Here is a 12,282-nt window from a genome sequence, read left to right as displayed (position 1 = left end):
TGACGTAACGGGGGACAGTGAACAGGGGCTCGGCCTGACGTGGGCGTGGACGTGGCACGGCTCGTCGTCGACGTGAATGTGACTCAGCTTGAACAGACACGTGACGAGCCTCAGCTCAACGTGGACGCGGACGGGGCTCGGCCCACTGTAGACGCGGCTTGATGAGACGAAAACAGGACAGCCGCATCACCAGCGCTGCCTGAAAGGGAAAGGGGTGTCGGCCGCAGACGCGCTCCGCCAGGCACATGGTGGAATAGGGACCAGTCCTTAGTACCTGCGGGGTCCAGGTGGTCGGGTCATTCTGTCACGTTGCGTGGTGGTGGTGGACCCCAAAAAGCAGGCAGGAGAGAGGAGCAGGGTGTATTTGAAGAAGTGTATTGATAAAACACAGAAAACTAAACCCTAAACAAAGTCCAAAGTAGCAAACAAAAACCATGACTGAAGCTCAAAACTAGCAATAACAGAAACATGACAAACAAACAAACATGACAGCAGTAAAAAAGCAACAGCAAACAAACGAACATGACAGTAGCAAAGAGCAACAATGACCCGACACAGAGTGTTCGGGCTGGGAGTCCTTTTAAAGCCCTAATTACATATGACCAACAGGTGTGCAGCTGCTGGGGGAGCCCTACAGTGCCACCTGTTGGTCCCTAAACCGAATCATGACAGTGTTTGGGACCTTTTGTTTATGTAGTATTCTTGAGAATTCCATGTTCCTCGTTTTCCTTTTTTGTTTTTTGGGAAAAATATATATTTTTGAGAATCTCCTGCCCTGCCTTCCTCCTTCCCTGCCCTTTGGTTCCAACCACACAAAACCTTGACAGAAATTAATCATCAGTGTATTAAAAAAAAATAAAAAATTACATGGTTTGGAACTGTAACTCAGAACAAGCTCAATCAATGATCTCCAACATTAATATTTTTGGAAAGGATTTTAGGCCACAAAATCTGCAGAAAACTGCACATTATATATGATCAAAACCATCAAAAGAGCATCGCTGTTCTAGGGAAAGCAAAGCACATGCTATACAGTATATCATGGGCCATTTTGTATTTCTCAATTTATCGTGAGGAAGTGTGAGGCAACGCTCTCTAGAGCAACTTGCTATAATTGTACAGACTACAAAAGAGCCATCAGGATCTTGCACAACTGGGCGGTTGAGGGAAACACATGAACACAATGTTCTAAGATCACATGCATTGAAATGTTTACCATCTGTCCATTTTCTAAGCCTAACCCAGCTGTCTTCAGGCAGTAGGCGGGGGAACACCCTGAACCGATTGCCAGCCAATCGCAGGGCACACAGAGAGAAACAAACATTCGCGCTCACACGGCAGTTTCGAATGTTCCATTAAGCTAACATGCATCTTTTTGAAATGTGGGAGGGAGTTAGAGTACCTGGAGAAAACCCACGCAGGCATGGGGTGAACATGCAAACTCCACACAGGAAGGCCCGAGCTGGAAGGGAACCGTGCACCTCTGCACTGTGCGGCGGACGTACTAACCAGTCGATCACCACCGGGCTGCTGAAATGTATACATTTGGTTCAAATCAAAACTTGAATAAACTGCAATGGGCTGGCCACCACTTCAGGCTGTAACCCGCCTGCTGCCCGTAGATGGCTGGGATAGGCTCCAACACGCCCACGACCCGAAGGATGAAGCGATTTCAGATCATGAGATCGATGGATGAACATATGCAAAGTAATAAATCCAGGCAACATTCAAAACACGTTTTGTGACAAGGAACGGGGTTATAAGAGACGAACTGAAGTTTGAAAAACTGTGTTCGCACAAGAAGAAGAGCTTGCGTCAATCGGTGAATGGGCTGGAGTTTCGGAATGGCCCAGATGAGGAATTGAATCATGGCACAAATATTATCCGATTAAAAAAAAAAAAAGTACCAACCTCAGAATCGCGGATGCTTCTTTGTTATATTTCAATGATGTAGAGATTAAGGGGTAGGAATATTTTAATTCTGTGTCGCATAATTCTGCGGCTGGTAGTGGGCATCGCACAGCCCACACCGCTTCGCCACAACCTGTGGTTGCTCCTTTCAAAAACACTGGCGACTTCTATAATTGCTTTCCGTTGAGCCTGTCCCTTGATCCCTCCTTTCAGAAGCGGTGGAGTGGAACTAGCAATGAAACCCGTGCAGCCCACCTCTACTGCCTCGTGTACGCACACTAGCCTTGGTCCTCTACTTCGGCTGCCAAATTGGCATTCTTCAGCTTTCTTTCTTAGTTTCTCCCAAGGGACTGTTGGCTCAGGGGCGACGGATGTCTTTCCTTTGGGCAAGGCTGCTTATGCAACCCACAACAATATGTTTGAGGTTTGCTGGGGCTGCACACACCAGATAGCCAGGGATGTAGATTGGCTGGAGATTGTAGCACATCATATACGGTTCTGGTGATAAATGCCCGGACTCCCGGTTCTAGGTCTTCTTGGTAGTTACATGCTGTTTTTCTCCTCTCCTCACTATCCTGTCTTATTCAGCCAGCTTGCTGATCTTAGGAGACAGCTCTTGCATGTTTGGCTGCTTCCTCCTGTAGGAACTCCGATACGATGACACTATGCAACCAATCACGCCATTGACAGTACTTGTGCATGTTCTCTGCTCCATAACAATAACAATGCGGCGGTGATAAGTGACGCTAGTGTTAATCCTTTATCATGGCGAAACGACCGGGCAGTTAACGTGATACATTGACTCCCCAAACCAAAATAAGAATGAACTGCAGTTCTTTTAAGTTGGAATGGTTGTCGGAGTACGTGCAAATAGAAGAACGAGCAGTGAAACTGGGTGAGATATTTTCTTTTTCGAGTGAGAAAGGTCTGCTCTGCAAAACATACAGCAAAGCTTAAAACCTAAGCTGTGAGCAAATTTTCCAATGGAAAAATACGGACTAAATGGAAGCCGGACTACCTCAAGCGACACATTCAGCAGAAAAGTCATTTGAATGATGTTGGAATTATACAAAGACTCAAGTTGGGAAAAGGGATTGGTTGTCAGCGTTCGAAAGGAACCGTATAATGTATTAGGATTCCAGAAACGCAGACTCACACAAACCTCCGTCACAAAAGGTTTCTTTACAAAAACAAAAACGTAGCGACAAAGTCTGAACACAAATCGCTGGTTAAAAGAAACCAGGAAAACAATATCGTAACAAAAAACGCTTGCAAAAGACAAGGAGGTAGTTTAACGGAGACAACCAACGAGATGTCCCGGCTCCAATTAGGCAAAACAAAGAAAGACAAAGGCAAATGGACTAAACTAGAGATTACTTACACAAAACTGAGGTACGTTAGGAACGAGAATGACTATGACGAGAACAAGAGGTCGAGAAAAGGATTTTTTTCAATGAAAGAAATGCGCCTTGGCTCTGTTGAGATGTGCGCTTCGTTCGGGATGCATTTGGGAAAATAACGAGAGATGAATTCTCCTGTTTAGCTCAAACACGTGGCATGTTTATTTGCCGTCTGCACAGAGAGCAGCCGCTTCTCATCACCACTGAACAGGAAGACATTTCGCGCCGAATAAAGACCGGGTATGGCGTTGTATCTTGGGTTGCCAGATCCGATCAAAATAAACAAGTATTATGTCCCAATGACACATTTCTATCGTAAAGAACATATTACAGCATTACAGAAATGAGGATATAAAATACTGTTTCTTAACAGGCTCGAAAAAGATTGAAAAACACTGATCTAGAGAGTTTCTTTGGACACACTTGCATTCCTCCAAAGGAGGAATGGCACACAAGTTTTCCTCGAGGCTAGTTATTGGCACAAACAGGGTCCCATTCCGATACAGATCAATGTTGCTGAGGCATCTCCACAGCCAAAGACACTTCCCTCCCTGTGTGTTCATAAACTAGCATGGGATATTACGACCTCATTGATGGAAAAGGGCAGCAGTCCAAACTTGAAACATCACAGCTTCATCTTTCCTGGAAGAACGGTAATTTATTTTCGGCCATCGATGGTATAATGCCTCAGTTGTTCCACTTGATTGGAGTCCTTTAGGCCTGTGCTACACCTTTTTATCGAAGGCTTTTGATCGGCTTCTCCTTTTGAAGGCATTAGCTGCAAGTTCATTTGCTTCACTTGGTTTTTCACAGCAGCTGTGAGATGGGCGTGCATGGAGGCACAGATCAACAGGGACGATGACGCGTTGGAACAAATATATCCGTTTTTTTACATACACCTCACTCAGCCACTCATTCATTTTCTCCTCATCCATCCAGCTCTTTTGATTGTCCTTGACAATGACACCGGCTGGAAACCTTTCTTTAGTGTGTCTTTCTCTTAGAAATCACCCTAAGTGGCAGTTTCTATTCATTACCATGGCAACCAAGCACAACAATGACACCACCCTGCTCCTCCCCTTCTTCTCAACGGTGTGGTTCACCAGGATGTCGAAAGTGAGCGGCACCTCGTCCATGTTGGCGATGTGGTTGGGCTGGATGTGTTTGTCGTCAATCTTTTTACTGCAGTAGGAGCGGAAGATGGCCATCTTTTTCTTGTAATCTGCGAGATGTTGCTGCGCCACAGTCGTCCTTGCCCGGATGGATTGATGGTGCCGTTTTATAAAACAAAAGCACCAAGCACCATGGATTTATTGATCTTGAATTCTTTCGCGGCTGCTTGATGCTTGAAGCAGTAATACCCACCCGTTTTTGTCCACTCAAGGGGGCGGCCATTTTGTCACTTGCTGTCGGCTGAAAATGACAGCACAGTTGCTCGGGGCTCAGCTAACGACCGATCATGGCTCAAGTTCAGAAATCATTACATGAAATGCCAACGCCATGTCAAGCATTTTTAATGAGCCAGAGATGGGAGAGATCAAGCCGAGGGAGGATCTGTGGAAACTGGTATCCACAAGCAACATGGAAGCAGAAGCTTTGCTGTCCGTGCCATTACTTCAAGAGTGAGATGGAACAAAAACACATCCAATGTAGATTCTCACTGAGTAGGCTTATTTGATTGTGTTGCCCTGAGCCGATATATGGCTCAATTCTTTCAGGATTGATACTAGATGCATTGCAGTCAGTGTAGCTGCGGATCATTGTGCAGCCAAGTCCAACGTTTACATCCACGACTGTTTACACTGCAAATATATCAGCGATTAAAGTTCGGGGACATTGTTAAAAACAGAATGACGTTGCTTCTTTAACAGCATTGAGTAATAAAATAGCCATTATAGTCTAGGATGTAACACTGTTACGTTGTTACAAAGTAAAATGTGGTAACACCACTTTTGAAATTGATTGGTTGGAGTCAAGGCAATTGTCTCCTCATTTGCAACATGGAATCAAACTTCCCTCGGGTAGGCAAAACTTTCACATGATGGTACTTGAAGAAAACAACATTTTGCCTTCCAACTTAGTTTCCACATGAAATTAGTTTCATATTGTTCAAAACAACGGACTCCATTCAGTCTCATGAGTGTCATTTGCAGGAGGTGGGCATTCCGTCGGAACTGATGGAAGGTCTGTCACTGATGGATGCCTGTTTGTTGGCGCATGACTAATGGTGAGAAGCTTAAAGAAATCTAACGGTGTTACCACAGACAGAAGCGAGATATCGTCCGTCACTGGAATCGACACAACGTTGGACTGACATATTTTTGCAATAAAAAAAGCAACATTGTAAATTTGGGAGCGGTCCTGTCTGATGATTAAGATAGCGTTTCTTCTCAAAGAATCTGCAGAAGTTGCATTTTTGGATTCGAGCCACGCATGCACGTATGCAGTCTTCTATACAAAGAGCTTTTATTGCTTAGGCTGGATGATATAATCTGTTTCCACATTACTGACACAAGCAAAGTAGAATATTTTGCAAAAACCAAACACAAAGGCCAAAACATGCATGCCACGCTCATCTAATTTTCAGTACAATCAAATGCAATGAGTCTCCACTTCACATTGCTCCCTTTTTACTAGCCGCAGTGTCACGAGCTCCTTGAAAAGTGAGCTGGTATGTGTGCTTTCGAAAGGGAGAAAGTATGCAAAAACAAACTGCAATGAGTGCTGACCAACAAACACGTGTTGTGTCGTATCCACAGTTTTTCAACATCAACGGCATCTCTGTCGCAAAGCTATGGTCAAGATAGGAATGACATAAAAAGAACTAATTGTACATTTAGAAAAAATAAAATAAAATAAAACAAAACAAAACACTTCACTCAAGCTAATTCAAAGCAGTAATCCTTTCTTCTTAGGAAACAATAAATTCAAGTTAAGTTTGGTGAAGTCTCATTCTGTTGTTTTGCTGTTCACTTAGCTCAATTTTATTTTTCAACGGCTTTTAGAAATTCATCCATTTTCTAATCCACTTATCCTCATGAGGGTCGCAGGCGTGCTTGAGCCTGTCCCAGCTGACTTTGGGCAGGAGGCCCTGAATTATTTGTCAGCCAATCACAGGGCACATTTAGAGAAACAACCATTCAACTGTTAAAGTGAAAATATCCTCTTATAATACCCTTTTCCCACTGAAACTAGCGGGTACTAGTGATCCGTGACCAACAGAAGGCGATTATTTGCCCCCCTTCCACCACTTTGCGTCTGGCTACGTCACCACGCTGTGATTGCGTAGATCAGGGGTGTCAAACTCATTTTAGCTCGGGGGCCACATGGAGGAAAATCAATTCCCCAAGCGGGCCGGACCGGAAAACCATGGTACATACTGTATATCTTAAAAACAACTTCAGATTGTTTTCTTTGTTTTAATACTGTCCAAAGTAGGACAAACACAACATCACTATTAATAATAAAACAAGTGAAGTTTTTTTTTGAAAATTCTGAGGACAAAGAACACACCAACACACAATGCCTCAGTGATTCAAAGAACCAGAACAGTATCACAGACCCCAGAACTATATCAGGGCGTCATTTCTCAAGCAGAAATGTAGATACAAATAATAAAATCCTGTTGCCCAAACAAGAGTCACAGTCACAAATCAAGAATAGGTTGAATATACAAATTAAATAAATTAAATTTAAAAAAAACAATAGCAAATCAACATAAAAATATATAAATACAAAGCGGAAACCTGAGGACAGTGTATCCAAAATAGTGCAAACACAACATCACAATTAGCCATAAATCACTTTAAGTTATTTGAAAATTCTGAGGATAAAGAACACACAAACACACTTCACAGAACGAAATTAAGGTGTCGAATGCAGCACTTTAAGTGGGGTTACATTGCTTATTTGACACTTGATACCTGGCATCTTTGAGCTTTCACCAGCGCATCAATATCAGGCGTCACATTCTGAGTGACAGACAATTTTCAGGATGTGGTTCAAGTGGCTGTGCGTGAGCCTTGAGCGCAACTTTGTTTTATTAATGCTCATTACAGAGAAAACCTGCTCACAAAGATATGTGGTTTCGCACATGGACAACAGCTTTGCAGCGAGGGGTGTCAAGTTGGGGTAACCTGGCAAGAGGTTCTGATAAAATGTGTCCAAGCCAGCTGTGGCAAATTTACCCTTCAAATCCAAATCGCACTGCAAGTCAATTATTTCAAGTTGGATGTTGACGGGAAGATAAGAGGGATTCACAGTGAATGGCGAGCAAAAAACTTTGAAGTCTTTCTCCAGTTCACCAAAAATCAGAAAACGTTGCTCACACTCCTGTAACAGTCCTGTTATTTTATCTTTGAACCGCTTCATGTCTGCATACCTGTCAACTCATACGGTTTAGCCATAGTTCATACGGATTTTGTGGTGAATCTTACGTATATGGCCGTATCGCACGAATCATACGGATTCTGAAAATTTCTGTTTTTTGTTTTTTTTTTCCCCCCTAACAGGTAGTTCCGTTTGCTTTTGCCCAGAATGGTGCGAGTCTAATCGAATGCTTTCATTTACATTTCCAAAGTAAATATGAATGGATGCTGTAACTTCGAGCCGATAGGTCAGCATTTGGAGTTGGTGAAAAACGTAATGCAGGAATACAACTCTGAACACAGTAATGCCACTAAGTAGAATGATGATTAGACGTTAACCAGACATTGTATTATGGAGATCTACAATCAATATCATTGAAAATTTCGTGGGGTTTTTTCTGCCGTTATTTTGACATATAAAATGCTTTGGTATGTTATAAGGATTTATAGAGGATGACCATTTTTCTTGCAAAACTCTGCACTCGACGTCCACTTTTCTCTTTTTTGACAGCGACATATTGGGTTAATGAGGGTGACAAAGCATATAATGCGAACAGTATGGTATGACAGTTTGCATGCCTCTCACAATCCAATTGCACCATCCAGTGGACGCAATTGGAACAGCAGTTTAATGAAATAATTATCTCACGGGCCGGATTCGGCCCGCGGGCCGTATGTTTGACACAGCCGGCGTAGATGATAGTGCGACAGATTTCTTGGTGGTAAACAAAGCAACATGGAAGCGAGTGTTCTTTCTTTTTATCATGCTTTTTACCGTCCTCAAAATGGTCGAAAAGCAGCGGAGGATCAACTCTTTGCTACTACTGAGACAACGTGAATTTTTTGCCAAAATTGCGGGGGGCGTGCTATATACAAGGCTGATGGCGTGCGATGTTATGACGCATCACGTACCACCCGATGTCATCACGTAATTACCGGGAAGTCCCGTGTTTGGCTTTCAAACTGCAAACGGAGGCGATCGGAGGCGATCGGAGGCGATCGCAACCCGCTTCCCCTGGCGTGCTGCTGGACACGGATCGGCACAGATTGACACTGGCCAGTGAGCCTTTCCCACTGCCCAAAAAAGCATGTTTACCCGTTATTTTGCTGCAGTGGGAAAGGGGTATTACAAAGCAACACACTTTCCAAGCATAAGTAGTCAAGTCAACTCACTCTCTGCCTTGCCACTCATCAAATTATGTATGGTTTTACGACTGTGGTTAAGTTCTTCAGCGTGGTGACTTTTTTTCAGTTCAACAAATTATGTATGGTTTTCTAACAGGGGCTAATTTAAGCTTGTTGCCTTTTTTTTCTTTACACTCTTCACTGACGACAGATTCATGCTGGAGACAGCTTCGCTCGGAAATAGATTCTTTCAAAAAATAAAATGTTTCAAACCATCTTTATATTGTGCTTTCACAACAACATCGATAACAATACAATCGTAACAACTATTCCTACGCATGTAAAAGGTGACGTGGCACTATAGAAAAATGAAGACATTGGGCACTGTTTTGGTAGACTGGTGCCTGTGCAAAAATGGTTTTAACATTTTCAATTAGTCGAGTCTTTATTTGGGGTGATGTGCCACTCTGCGTATTCCGGCGCACCGAGTTGCCTTGCTCCTGATTTATCTGACAATTTGATAACAGAGAGTAGCCTGAGCTCGGCCGTAAAAACGGGTGGTATGTGTGTATACATGCAGAATGTTTGAATGTGTGTAGTTGTCATGTTGCGTGACGGCTTTGACTCCCACCCCCACCCAAAAAAAGGCAGAAGAACCAGGGAGTGCTGAACAAAATAAAGAGGGGAAAAAAACACTTGCAGGGTTAAATTGGACAAAGTACTGTAAATCAAAAACCACAAATAAACCAAAGTAACAAACAAAAACCTATGACAGCAAAAAAACAAAACAAAACCAAAACAATCCGACAAAGCAGGGAATGAAAAAGCAAACTGACGAGACAACAAGGAAAGCCTGGACAAGACAAAGGATTGGCGGAGCTGATTGGAGAACGCAAGACCAGGTGGAAACAAAACCGAATAAGGAAGACAAAAAAGGCACATGAGGGAACAAAACAAAATATAATCTAAACAAAAACAGAATCATGACAGGAGTGGACAAAAAGTGGACTTTCAAGAGTGCAGGAAAGCATACAGACGAGAGATGAGTGACCTATGGATGTCAAAACATAGTAACTTAAACAGGAGACATTACTCAGGCCAGATGAAAGAAAACTGGAGGCACAGAAGACCATAGACAATGTAAGGCTGACGTGACGTGACTATGGTATCTCCAAAGATTTGAAGATCTGGCGCTTCTCGTGCTGCTGATGGTCAGATGCTATTAACAGAACAGATGCACCATTGAAGGTAGAAGGTTGGCCATAATCATTCAGCAATGCGCTCAACAGACCTCGTTTTATGGATACAATAAATCTTTATTCATACAGCATGTTCACAGCACCTGCAGCTGTAGCAAAGCACTTTCCGGAACATTGAACAGCAAATAATAATACAACAGAACGCATAACATAAAAACATCGACAATAATACAATGGTAACAATTATGACTGCAATAACAGCCAGTACCAACCTACCTGTTTGATCAAAACCCCACATTTATGTGTACATATACACAGTATGTGTGTGTATGATATGTATGGACTGAATGTGTGTGTGCGCGCACGTGCGTGCATGTGTGTGTGTGTGTGAGTATTGGTATTCATTGGTACTATCAACCAAATTCGTGCAATGCTCTTAAAAGGTCTCAGATTGTTCCTGATTTTGATATTTCAAGGAAGCAACAATCAAATCAATGTGTCTAAGAGTCATCTTTGACAACATACCTGGGCTTTATCAAGCTTAGAGTTGCGGGCATGAAAGTCAAGGACATTGCCGGTTGATGTAGATCGGTGATAAGCAAACGGTGGCGCACTCTGAGTGGGCCCTTTATTAATTTTTTGAAATGTTTTTTGTTTTTAAATTGTATTTTTTATTTTTTTTTTGCAAACTTCAAAAATTGCTGATGAATATTCATTACCTGTCTTCTACGAAAAACAGTCCAAGAAAAACATCAAGAAAAAAAGAAATACATCTGAGAATATGTAAATCCATGGATATGCATGGATCAACTGTAGTTTTTAAGTTGTAATATCACCATTCACCACTAGATAGCAGACATGGCTTAGTTGCATGTACCCACTGGGTCCTATACTGCCCTTTGCTACTTTGTACAATGTGAGTGGGTCTCATCATGGTAAAGGGGCTGTCACTTGTCTTTTTGTCTTTTCTACCTCGGGTACTCAAAGCACTTCACACTGTTATCTCATTGACCTACTGAAGAAGCAGCAGCAGGAGCAACTGGGGGTTCGGTATCTTGCTTAAGAACACTTCGACATGGTTGCAATGGCCGGGATCGAACCATCAACCTTCGGGTTGGGGAAACAAACACTCAACCACAGAGCCATGTCACCAATCATGTTACAATTTTGATTGAATTGATTTTTGGGGAAATGCACAAAACGACTTCTTGCACTTAATATCAGTTTGCTGCTCAGGAGTTTGGTGCCGTGTTGAATGGTTATTTTTGTGCAAAGTAGCCCATGACAGGTTATTTTTCTGTTGGCGGCTTCAAACCCTTTGTTCTTTGGTTAGGAGATTGAATCTTTTACACATGCATTGAGAAATGTAGTAGGACCAATGAACTATATTACGAGTGCATACTTTGCATATATTTAAAGAGGCTTTTTTTTTAATGTATTTGGTTAGGAGGTGCATAATCCCCCTCCAGCATTTAAGTTGCCCATCCTTGACTGGGATAAATTCAATTATATGATTATATGATTTCCTGCATTTTTTTTTATAACCTACAACAGGTATCTAAAATAAATGGTTAGTTTTTCCTACAATTCTGGAATGACCCAGTATTGTAGACCAATTAAGATTGTTTGCTGATATTGTATTGTTTACATTAGAATCTGCCCTGTGTGAAATCACATGTTTGGTCACAAACAATATTTGCCAATCAGCAGACAAACTGGCAAGCCTTGCTCATCGCCACAAACAAACTGAGTCGGCCTGTGTTGGATGAAAGCAACTTTTATTTTCAGTGCAGCAACAATGAACGATACATAGCCTACTGCAGTAGGGACATTAAATCATCCCACATTCGAGCAATCGGGGTTTTTTTTTCTATGTGCGCCAGTTGTTTCACAATGTTACTGTCACAACACACAACTGCTTCAGCATGCACTGTACTGTACATTCCATTGATACAAGCACAATGTGTCACATAAGACCTTGGACGACACAGAATAAAAATGTGCTGAATGTAGTCAATTTTATGATGTCAAACGGTTGCGCAGAATAAAGTAATTTGGATCCAGATACTTTTTAAAGTATTCAATCCCATTTTCGAAAAAGACAGTGTGTCGAATGCACCATATTTGTCGATGCATATCCGTAGAAATTGCGAAACGTGCAATGTTTTGATTTGTCCGAATTATCTCATTCACTTGATATTTGAAATATGTTGTCGTGCGTTACCAACAAGCACACATAACCCCAAAAAATGTCATCCAATTTGTACCTTTTCAAATTCA

This window comes from Hippocampus guttulatus, chromosome 2, assembly GCF_054856545.1.
Source record: "Hippocampus guttulatus isolate MCC_2025c chromosome 2, RoL_Hgut_1.0, whole genome shotgun sequence".
In the NCBI taxonomy this organism is placed as follows: domain Eukaryota; kingdom Metazoa; phylum Chordata; class Actinopteri; order Syngnathiformes; family Syngnathidae; genus Hippocampus; species Hippocampus guttulatus.
The sequence above is the reverse complement of the archived record's forward strand: the minus strand, read 5'-3'. Positions refer to the sequence as shown.